At 26.4% G+C, this 10,874-nt stretch overlaps 1 non-coding gene and 1 pseudogene across 2 annotated transcripts; both read left to right on the top strand.

Annotated features, from left to right (window-relative positions):
- The first annotated feature begins 3,421 nt into the window (after positions 1-3,421).
- Positions 3,422-3,503, top strand: TRNAS-GCU (transfer RNA serine (anticodon GCU)). The gene has a single exon. It is a non-coding gene; the product is annotated as a tRNA-Ser (tRNA).
- Positions 3,504-7,906: 4,403 nt separating this feature from the next.
- LOC111316997 (mitochondrial uncoupling protein 5 pseudogene) lies at positions 7,907-9,349 on the top strand (annotated as a pseudogene). The gene has a single exon (XR_016333359.1). The product of XR_016333359.1 is annotated as a mitochondrial uncoupling protein 5 pseudogene (transcript).
- The last annotated feature ends 1,525 nt before the right edge of the window (positions 9,350-10,874 follow it).

Raw genomic sequence — 10,874 nt, 5'->3', positions numbered from 1 at the left:
GCTACTATCAATTTTTACGGAGGTCTTTTATTTTGTCTTGTCGTGTTAAAGACAAAAAGCCTTTGCTTCTATCAGCCCACAGCTAAGGGTGCCAATGATACGTATACAAGTATTTACAAGTTAGTCCGAATTTAGTTAGATTATTATTGAATTAAGTTTGAATTTGAATAATTTAATTTATTAAATATTTTTATATTTAATTTGAATAATTTAAAAGTTTAATTAAATTTTTATATTTTAATATATTTTTATTATTTTAATTAATAAAATATTTTAAATTTAAATTTAAGTATAAATAATTAAATTTTTATTTAATATAAAAATCAAAATTATTTTTATATATTAATCAAACTTAATCAAATAAATTCAAGTAACTCAATTTTTATTTTTAATTTAATTTAATTTAATTTAATTTAAATTTTAAATTTTAAATCGAGTTTGAATCTAAACTTAATATTATATCAATTTAAATTTAATTAATTATACTTATAATCTCGACAGATTCTCTGTTTACAGTTTTTGACTTCTCTTAGCCTATTTTTGTAAAATTAAGAAATTGTTTCTAAGTTTTAATCCTTTTTTTCTTTCTTTGAATAATATGCAAAAAGGCATAATGGTATTGTTTTGACTATTTATTTATTCTTTGGCAATAAAAATTGATGTTAATGGTTAAAATTTAAATCTTGAATGTAAAGTACTTAAGTTTAAATTTTTATAATTTTTTATTAATAAAATATTTATAAATTTTAAAATTTTAAAAAAAATATAAAAATTTGATTAATCTTCTTATAAGATATAACTTACATTGATCTTAAAAATAAGGTAATCTTTTTCACTTTTAAATTTTTTATTAAAAAAATATTTATTTATTATTTTGTAAATGAAAAAGTCAAAGGAGAGTATAACCCAAATTATTATTCCTTAACAGCCGTATCATCAACACTTTACACAGTTACACATGATTTTATGTAAGATTTTAAGATTGACACGTAATTTATACATTAAGCACGTCATCACTTACGTCATCACTTATAAAATATAAAAAAGAGTCGGTAAAAAATATTATTCTACTTCGCAGTAATCTATTCCTTAACTAACTTCTTTATTCCTCTTAAAACACTTTATTGACTTTAAATAACAGAACACGTTTCCAAAGTTACCAGATTGTCCTCCGACGAGATTTACCCCCATCAAATCCAAAAATAACTTAATAAAGATTATAAATTTTTATTTTTATCAACAGCAGGTGATTTTATTTTGTTTTGAAATTGATATTACACTTTAATTATTTTCTTAGTTTAGGTGGGAAAAGACTCAAGAACAGTAGAACAAAATTTTCGTTATCAGCCGTGTAGTTTTACTCGTAGCATTTTTGTGAATCATGGATGTAAAATATTTATTTGGGTTATTAATTGTCGTTGGTTAGCCGCCTGAGCAGGTGAAGAAAATAGCGACCCCAATCGAAGACAAGCAGTCAAGATTCCTTTCATGTCCATTCTGACAATAGGTTCATCAGAGTCCCCCATTGTTCCTCTGCCAAAAAAAGGGAGACTTTAAGCGAGTACCAGTCCCAATCCCAGACTCTGTATTTTTATTGATTAGAACTCTTTTTTGTTTGTGTGTGAAAATCACGTGTACAACTTTGATATTGGAGGACTTTGGTTGCTGCAGTTTATAAGAGAAAAGGCAGACGCATTGGGCAAATGGAACGGTAGTGGGCTGGCTGCACATAGATTCCTTTGGCTCCTGCGCACTTTCCAGCAGATAGTGCAATTGGTCACAGAAATTGAAAGGAAGAAATTAAAAAATAAATAAATAAAAACCCGGTAATTGATCATTCAAACAAAGCAGAATTGTGATTTGTTTTGTAGTCTAGTAAAGATGATAATTTTGCATTTTATCTAGAGTACTTGATCGTGGGCCGGTCGCCCTGTCTAGCCTCGTAAACCCACAACTTTATATTGATTTCAAGTAGATATGAGAATTTAAAATACTATATGATAATACAATATAAATATAATACAAAAATAAAATATAAAGATGATACGATTTAAAATTATAATAATAATTACATGTAAATTTAATAAAATAACAAAATTTATATTTTATATTTTCGTATCAATATAAATTATGACGCATAATTTTAATATAAAATACGATACAAATATATAAATTTTAATATTTTACATTACATACATAAATTATCAAATTTAATTTTACGTCAACTCGAACAATATTTATCTTTTCCAAGTTGGCTTAGAAAATATGCATGTTCTTATAATTGGCTCCTAACCAATAACTAAAATAGTTGTTCTTTTCCCCTTACATATGATTTCTAGACACCACCTTATGATAATTTAAGTTTGCTTAAACCCCAAGTCTTGGCAAATGGTATCAAATCGTGGGACAATCCAAGTGCAATAAGTACCACTACCTCCTAGTATCTTGGCTAATAATGTTCCTTGGCCTTGAGAGCGTCACAAAAGCACACCACAATCGTTTGGAAGGAACAATTTCATTCTTTAAACCTTTGCACTCCTCTCCACTAATAAAGAATGTTTTGATTTTCCTGATTAACATAATATAAAATTTAATTCAATTTATTTATACAATTACTTTTAAAAAATAATATTCAATAAATTTAAATTTCAAATTTTGATATCCATAATCCCTTTTTTTTATCCTACGATCTCCTTTCTAAAAAAAATATATTGACATGTCTCATCAATCAAACATACTACTTATTCCACAATCAAAATGTCTAGTTTTGGATATCTTAAATGGGAGACTAAGTCAAAAGGAAATTGATATTATTCTTTGCTCCTCTCTTCTTTTCCCTCTTATTTTGAATATTCTAATTTTTCTCAATTATTAATTAATATAGTATTATACTGAGGCAAACAAGATGTTTAATCAAAGACAACACAATTTTTTTTTTGAGACTTAATTCAATTAATTCAAGTAATCATTTTTTAAAAGTAACATTTAAAAAATTTAGAATTCAATTTTTAGTATCCTTAATTCTTTTTTTCATTTACAGATTACGACTTCATTCATATTAAAAAAAAAAAACTTCGTAAAATTTTGATAAGAAAAAACTGCAATCGTGCAAATAAACTAACAAAAGAAATTACAAATGGAAAGAATCGAATAAAGTTTGTATTTTCAAATTCCATGCACGATGAATGACAAAAAGATGGAGAAGAATGTATGCTTTCTCATAATTTGACCATTCTCCATTTGTTAATCATTGTTGCTAGTATTATAAGAACTAAAAAGTTACTCTTTTTTTGGTCAGAAGTAATCTTTTTGGTTGGTTCCAAAACCAAATAACTTTTGACAGCATTTTTTTAAAAGAATTTTTAATCAATCATTACATTTCAGACAATAAATAAAATATTTCACACCATTTCACCCAACCGTCGCTTTGGCCGAGTGGTTAAGGCGTGTGCCTGCTAAGTACATGGGATTTTCCCGCGAGAGTTCGAATCTCTCAGGCGACGTAAAATTTTTGTCAACTTTGCCCTTGATAAGTGGTCCCCTAACTAAGCCACCCGAAGGTGCCCCAAATTCGACGTACATTAACACTGACCCAAACCGGTCACGCCTGACCGGGTCAGTCAAGTCCACTCTCCAAAAGATGGTCCAAATTCTAATAATTAATTAAATACGTGCACGTGGATGGCGTTTAGAGGACCAAAAAGGCCCGAAGTCGCATTTGGCGCCATTTCTTTAAGTTTCTTTTTTTTTTGGTCCACGTGACTGAAACTGGGGATTTCTTAGTGTTTGAATTCTTACCTTACTTTTTTTTTTAGCCACTAAAATTCAAAGGAAGTTGAAGATTTCTTCAATTATTCTTTTAGATTTTGGCAATAAATTGTCACTTTTAACCCCAACCCTTTCAACTTGTTCTTCGAAAAGTTGGAGGAATATAATGTCACTTAACTATTTAGCTAGGATCTATATTTTTTTAGTGTTACTATTTGTATTCCAACTCTTTCATTTTATACTTCACTACTATTAATATCTAATTTTTATTTTACACATACCTAATTCAAAATACAAAATTTATCAAAAATCCCATCTTTTACACCTCATCTCTTCTCTCTTCTCAGTAAAAAATCTAATGGATTTTAAGTCTCAATCAAATTAAATTAAAAATTTTTTTACCTATATGAAGTTAAAAAAGTATAAAATTAAAGACAAATTATTTATTTTTTGTATTTTTGTTTAATTTTGTATTTAATTTTACCAGATTTCATATTAAAATATTTGAATACAATTCGAAATTTTTGAAAATTTTTTAAGATTTTTGAAAATAAATGTCAATAATCTTTTTAAAATGAGATGTGAAAAATAAAAAGATAATTGAATAATTAATATTTAAATAATTTTATTAAAGTTGTATTTTTTTTTCATATCAATGTGACCAAACCAAACTTTTTTTTTTACCTATAAAAATGTGTTTGTTATTTAAAAGAAGATTGTGATTTAAGGTAAGAGAAAAAATTATTGATATTAAAATTTAAAATTTGAAATTATAAATTATTATAAATAATTATATAAATTAATTAAATTAAACGTTGAATTTTAAAAATGTGATTTCGACTTATAATTGTTTTGGTACAAGTTGATAATTAAGCCTACTTGAAAGGCAATTAATTTTTAGCTAATTTTTGAATAAAAAGGACTTTCTTTTGTCTAGTTGTTTAGTGCAATTAATTTTATTTGACATTCTAGTTTGCAAGTACCAAATGAAATAAAACGAGTTTACGAACACTTCATTTTTCTTTTTTTATTTTGCTAAGGGGTAATAAAAAATCAATAAAAAAATCAATCAAATTAAATATTATTTTTATGATAAAACCTATATATAAACAGTTATTTTTCTTTAAAAAAAAATTATGATGCTTTATATTATATGATTTTTTTTCTTTCCAATATACGTCTTGCTAGTCAAGATCATGACGACAGCGTTTCGTATCTGCACATGAAATAACAAATTACTAAGAAAAGAAATGTGAAATATAAATGATGAAAAGGTCACATGAGGCCGTCCTATCATAAGAAACTAGAGTCCCCACCGAGTCACTTCGCTAACCCAAAAACAAAAATAATAAGAATCAACAAAGCCAGAAAAATCTTACAAAGTCATTTTTTGTGATAACAATTCATGTATTTTATTGAAGTTTAAAATTTAATGTTTTTACTATAATTCATATAAATATAGTTAACATATTATTTTGATTTGATAATTTTAATCTAATAATTAATTTTATCAAAAATTTATTGTGAAAAATATTAATATGATAATTAATTTGATGATATAAGTATTGACACTATAAATGAATGAGTGAAATTTATGGTAACTTTATACAAATAGTCTTTGTACTTGAATAATTATTAAATTTTATGTAAATATAAAATTATTTGTATAATTTAATAATTAATTTTATTTATTTATATTATTGCATTAGTACAATAATCGTTTATGTCAATATTTTTAACAGTAAAAATTTAATAATATTAATAATTAAATTAAGATTATTAAATTAAAATAATATTTTTATAAATTATAATAAAAAGACTAAATTTTAAATTTTGATAAAGTAAAAAAATTATTGTCATAATTTAACTTTAGAAAAAAAAAGTCACACATTTACATTTGAATTTGAATTTAACTCAAATTTCTCTTTGGACCAGCTCTATACCTGATAGGCTCGTGGCAGGCTGCAGCCTATGTAGAAAAAAATTTAGTTTGATGAGATTGAGTGGTGAAGAATTGAAGCACCCAAAGGAATACCCCAAAGGCACAAACGCGTAAACAAAGTCAAATTATAATAATAATTTATATACTTTAATGAAATTTAAATTCTACTATAACATTGATTATTTTGATGTGACATTAACTAATCAAATCAATTACAAAATTATACAAATAATTTTTATATTTATATAAATTTTTAATTTTAATACTTTTAAAATAATTTATAAAAATTTTATTCTTGTACAAATTGAATTTGATAATTTAATCTAATTACTAATGAATCAATTTATTTTTCATTTTTGGAAATATTTTATTTTTTAAAAATCATATTTCTTGAAATTTTTTAACAATTAACTCTCAATTTAAAAAACAAAATTTTGAATTATATAGAAATTTCTAATTTTAAAATATTAATCTAATTTTTTATATTTTAATTTTAAAAAATAATATTTCTAGAAATTATACAAAAAATCAGATTTCATTTTTTTAAAAAATAATTTTTATTTTTTTATATTTTTAATAAAATTAGAATTTTTAAAAATATAAAATATTTTTAATTTTTAAGGATATTTTTTGATTTTTTAATGTATTAGATTTAATATTTTTAAATTAAAGAATTGGAAAAAAATCAATTTAATATTTTAAAAAATTGGTAAATTTTAAAATTGAAAACGATTTTTTTTTTAAATTGAGATATAGTTTGTTAAAAAATAAAAGAAATAATATTTTTTAAATTAAAATATTTTCAAAAATAAATTTAGTATTGTTAAAAAACTGAATAAAATTTTTAAATAATTCATAATTTTTGAATTTTTTTAAAATAAAATATTATTTTAAAAAAAAATTCAAGAAATATTATTTTTTAAGATTAAAATATTAGAATTTTTAATTTAATATTTTTTAAATATTTAAAAAGCTTAAAAATTCATATTTTTATTTTTTAATTTTTTAGGATTTTTTGAAAATTTAAAGACTTTTTAATATTCATATGTTTTTATAAAAATAAAATGATTACATCAACAAAGTTAACGAGAGTAATTGATTACATTAATAAGTGGATCAACATTATTAAATTTAATTTTTATGAGAACGAAATTTTTATAAATTATATTAAAAAGATTAAAATTCAAATTTTATATGAATATAAAAATAATTTGTACAATTTGATTATTGATTTAATTTATTCTTATTTTTATGCAAAAAAGTCAATATCATGTTGATAAAGTCAATGTTTATATAACTAAATCAATGACCATGTCAATGTTTTTAATGATAAAATATTATTGAAATTAGCAATTAAGTTAAGTTAGAGACTAAGAGATCGTTGGGTAACGTTTTCGTTTTCTGTTTTCTGTTTACATTTTCTACTTTTTTTTTTTAAATTAAAAAAAATTATGTTTGGCAAGTTGTTTTTGTTTTTTAGTTTTGAAAATTGAAAACAAAATTTTGGAATGTTTTGGAAATTATTGAAAATAGAAGAATAGTATTTTTAGTTTTTTGAAAATAATTTGACATTGTTACTATACAGGCACTGTTTACATAAATTATAATTAAACTGTTACAGTGATGCTACAATTATTATATTAATAAAATAATATTTTTATTATATAAATATTATATTAATAAATAAAATATTATATAAAAATAATATTATATTAATAATATATCATTAATGTAATTTATTAATTAATAATATTTTGATATATTAAAAAAAATAATTTAATAAATAATATTATAATATATTAATGAATATTATTATATTAATATTATATACTATTAATAACAAACTGAGTTTAAAAACTTAATCATTTTCTTTTACATATTTTTAAAATAAAAATATTTTATCCAAACATATTTTTAAATTTAATAAATTAAAAAAAAACAAAATAAAATAAAATAAATATTTAAAAAATATAAAATATGAAACATAAATAACATCAAACGATACCTAAATTTTAAATGTGTTGGAGTATAGTAATCATTACCATAATTTGACCCGTAAACAACTAAGACACAGCCAGGGGCACAGCCCAATTTTTTATGTTTCCATTCAAATTCTGGCGTAACTGTCGCATTTCCACCTGTCGTCGCTGAACCCCCTCGCGACCACCCTCGGCGCAGCTATAAATACTCTTCCCCAGCCCAAAGCAAACCATCCATTCATTTGCATCTCTATTTTTGTTCGTTACAAAAAAGGTTTTTCTCCCAGCATATGTCTCAAAGGCCTATCATCCCTCACTCTTCTTCAATAGCTTTTGGTCTCCATTCCCATCTCCTGGTTTCCAGTGAGATGAACCCCAATTCCAAGTGGTCTCAATAGTTTCATTTTTTTTTACCATAATTCCATATTTTTTCTTTAACAAAATCCATCACTTTAATTCATTCTTTTGAATTTTAACAAAGATCACTTAAAATGGGAGTCAAAGGTTTTGTTGAAGGAGGCATAGCATCAATTCTGGCCGGATGTTCCACCCACCCGCTTGATTTGATCAAAGTCCGAATGCAACTCCAGGGTGAAACCCATGTCCCGAACCCGCCTGTCCAAACTCTCCGCCCTGCTTTATCCTTTCACCCAACCACCACCTCCTCTGCTGTCCACATGCCACCTCCCCCACCAACTATGGCAGCGCGTGTTGGACCTGTGGCCACCGGAATCCGGATCTTCCAAACTGAAGGCCTGACAGCTCTTTTCTCCGGTGTGTCGGCCACCGTCCTTCGCCAGACCCTCTATTCCACCACCCGCATGGGACTCTACGACATCCTGAAACAGAAATGGACCCACAAGGAGACGAAAACCATGCCTCTGTCGCGGAAAATCACAGCTGGATTAATCGCCGGAGGAATCGGCGCAGCTGTCGGCAACCCAGCCGATGTGGCAATGGTTCGCATGCAAGCTGACGGACGTCTCCCTTTATCCCAACGCCGTAACTACACCAGCGTTGTCGATGCTATCACTCGCATGAGTAAACAAGAAGGCGTTACCTCCTTGTGGCGCGGGTCATCGCTTACGGTTAACCGAGCGATGTTGGTGACAGCATCGCAGCTGGCTTCTTACGATCAGATCAAAGAAATGATTTTAACAAATGGGTTGATGAAAGATGGGCTTGGGACACACGTGACAGCGAGTTTTTCCGCAGGGTTTGTCGCAGCGGTGGCGTCGAATCCAGTTGACGTGATCAAGACAAGGGTTATGAACATGAAGGTGGAGCCTGGGCAAAAGCCGCCGTATGCTGGCGCTTTGGATTGTGCTATCAAGACAGTTAAGGCCGAAGGGCCCATGGCTTTGTATAAAGGGTTTATACCAACGATCTCGAGACAGGGACCGTTTACAGTGGTGCTTTTTGTTACGTTGGAACAGGTTCGGAAGTTGCTTAAGGATTTTTAAGGTATTAGCGACGAAAAAGATGATGATGAAAACGAATCTTAGGAATTCTATGTTTTAAGTTACATTAATATTATTTTCCAGTTTTCCATGGAATTTGGAAGCTGAGCTTGACTTTGCTTCTGATTGTAAGAGAATGTTTAAGTCTGGTATTCTTATTTTAATAGTCATATCATCATATAATATTTTCTCTTACAAAATTGGCAGCTAATGTGGTCGTTTTGTTTGGTGTTGTATAACTTTTGCTTCTGAAATTCTAACCCAGAATTTTTTTTGTTAAATAACCCAAAGTGTTAGCCTAAGATATTATACTGTGTAGTTTTTCAATTTTTTATGTGGAATATTACAATTTTGAATTCCAAAAACAATAATACCATAAATTATACACGGCTCATCAAAATCTCAAATTTACATGAGTTTATTACTCTAAGCTTAAAATGGTGCAGCCTGAATTAAGTATTACTAAGGTTTTTTGAAATTAAGGTTTAATTCAAGCGTTTCACCCGTTCAACATACAGGGTTAAAATTCAAATCCCAACTATTATAACTCTTAATTCAAGCGTTTCACCTGTTTAACATAGGCTATGAGTTACTAAATTTTATTTATTTTTTTCATTATGATTGTTTATTTATCTGTTACTCTTAGATGATATCTATTTTACTCAAATGATCAAAAATCTGTACATGAAATTGGTGAAATGGGCTAGATTGGTGGTTAAAAATTTGAAGAATATAAGGTAAGAAACTGAGGTTTAATGGTGGTAGAAAATTTGAAGAATATAAGGAAAGAAGAGGTTTTAGAGGCAACTTCTTTTGCTTACCATATGGAGCACCTTCCTTTTTTTTTTTTTTTTTTTAAATTAACAAGGAAAAGGTTGTATACATATACAACAAAAAGTTTTATAAAATGATTATTTCATGTCAATATATCTTTTTCATTTAAATTATGTCAAGTAATCAAATTACTAGAAAAATAATTCATTTATTATAATTATATATACGAATTAATTAGATAAATATTTATTATTTAATTATTACATATAATATGTAATAGATAATTAATTTTTTTAATAATGACATAATCTAAATGGAAGTGATATATATTAACATTAAGTAACAATTTCATACAATTTTGTTCATACATGTAAAAATATATATACATATGTACATAATTTTCATATTAACTTATTTAACTTAATAAAAGAAGTCATCTTGTTCATTTATTTTCAAAAATGCAGTAAAAAAAAAATTGTGTACATATGTATTTTTACTTGTATATATAGCATTATCCAATTAACAATAACCTAATATAATAGTTTAAAAAAGCAATAGCCTAATATAATGTTTCTTTTGAGAATAACCTAATATAATATTTATTTCTACTGGCTAGTGTCCAATCCATTAATCAATACGCGGCGGAAAGTGTAACTGAAGGGCACTACTCGTTTTGAGCAAACAAACACATAGATCTTAATCAATTGACGGTTGATGCAGGATAGGTTTGAATTAACGACGACTAAAGACAACGCCACAAGAGCTCGTTGCAAGAAAGAACTTGAAGCTTTCAAACGCGTTGTCCAAAACCATGAGATCTGGCGTCGCTAATTAACCAATATCAGACTTGAGTTTTGGTCTATTAATTTAGCAATCAATTCTCACTTGTGCTCGTGCAAGAAGCCAGAAATGTAGATTCATTTACATTTTTGGGTCCTATGTGGGATTGAA

The sequence above is a fragment of the Durio zibethinus genome, chromosome 24 (genome assembly GCF_047325235.1).
Source record: "Durio zibethinus cultivar Kanyao isolate XHJ-2024 chromosome 24, ASM4732523v1, whole genome shotgun sequence".
NCBI classification, from domain to species: Eukaryota; Viridiplantae; Streptophyta; class Magnoliopsida; order Malvales; family Malvaceae; genus Durio; species Durio zibethinus.
This window is presented reverse-complemented; position numbering and strand designations above follow the sequence as displayed.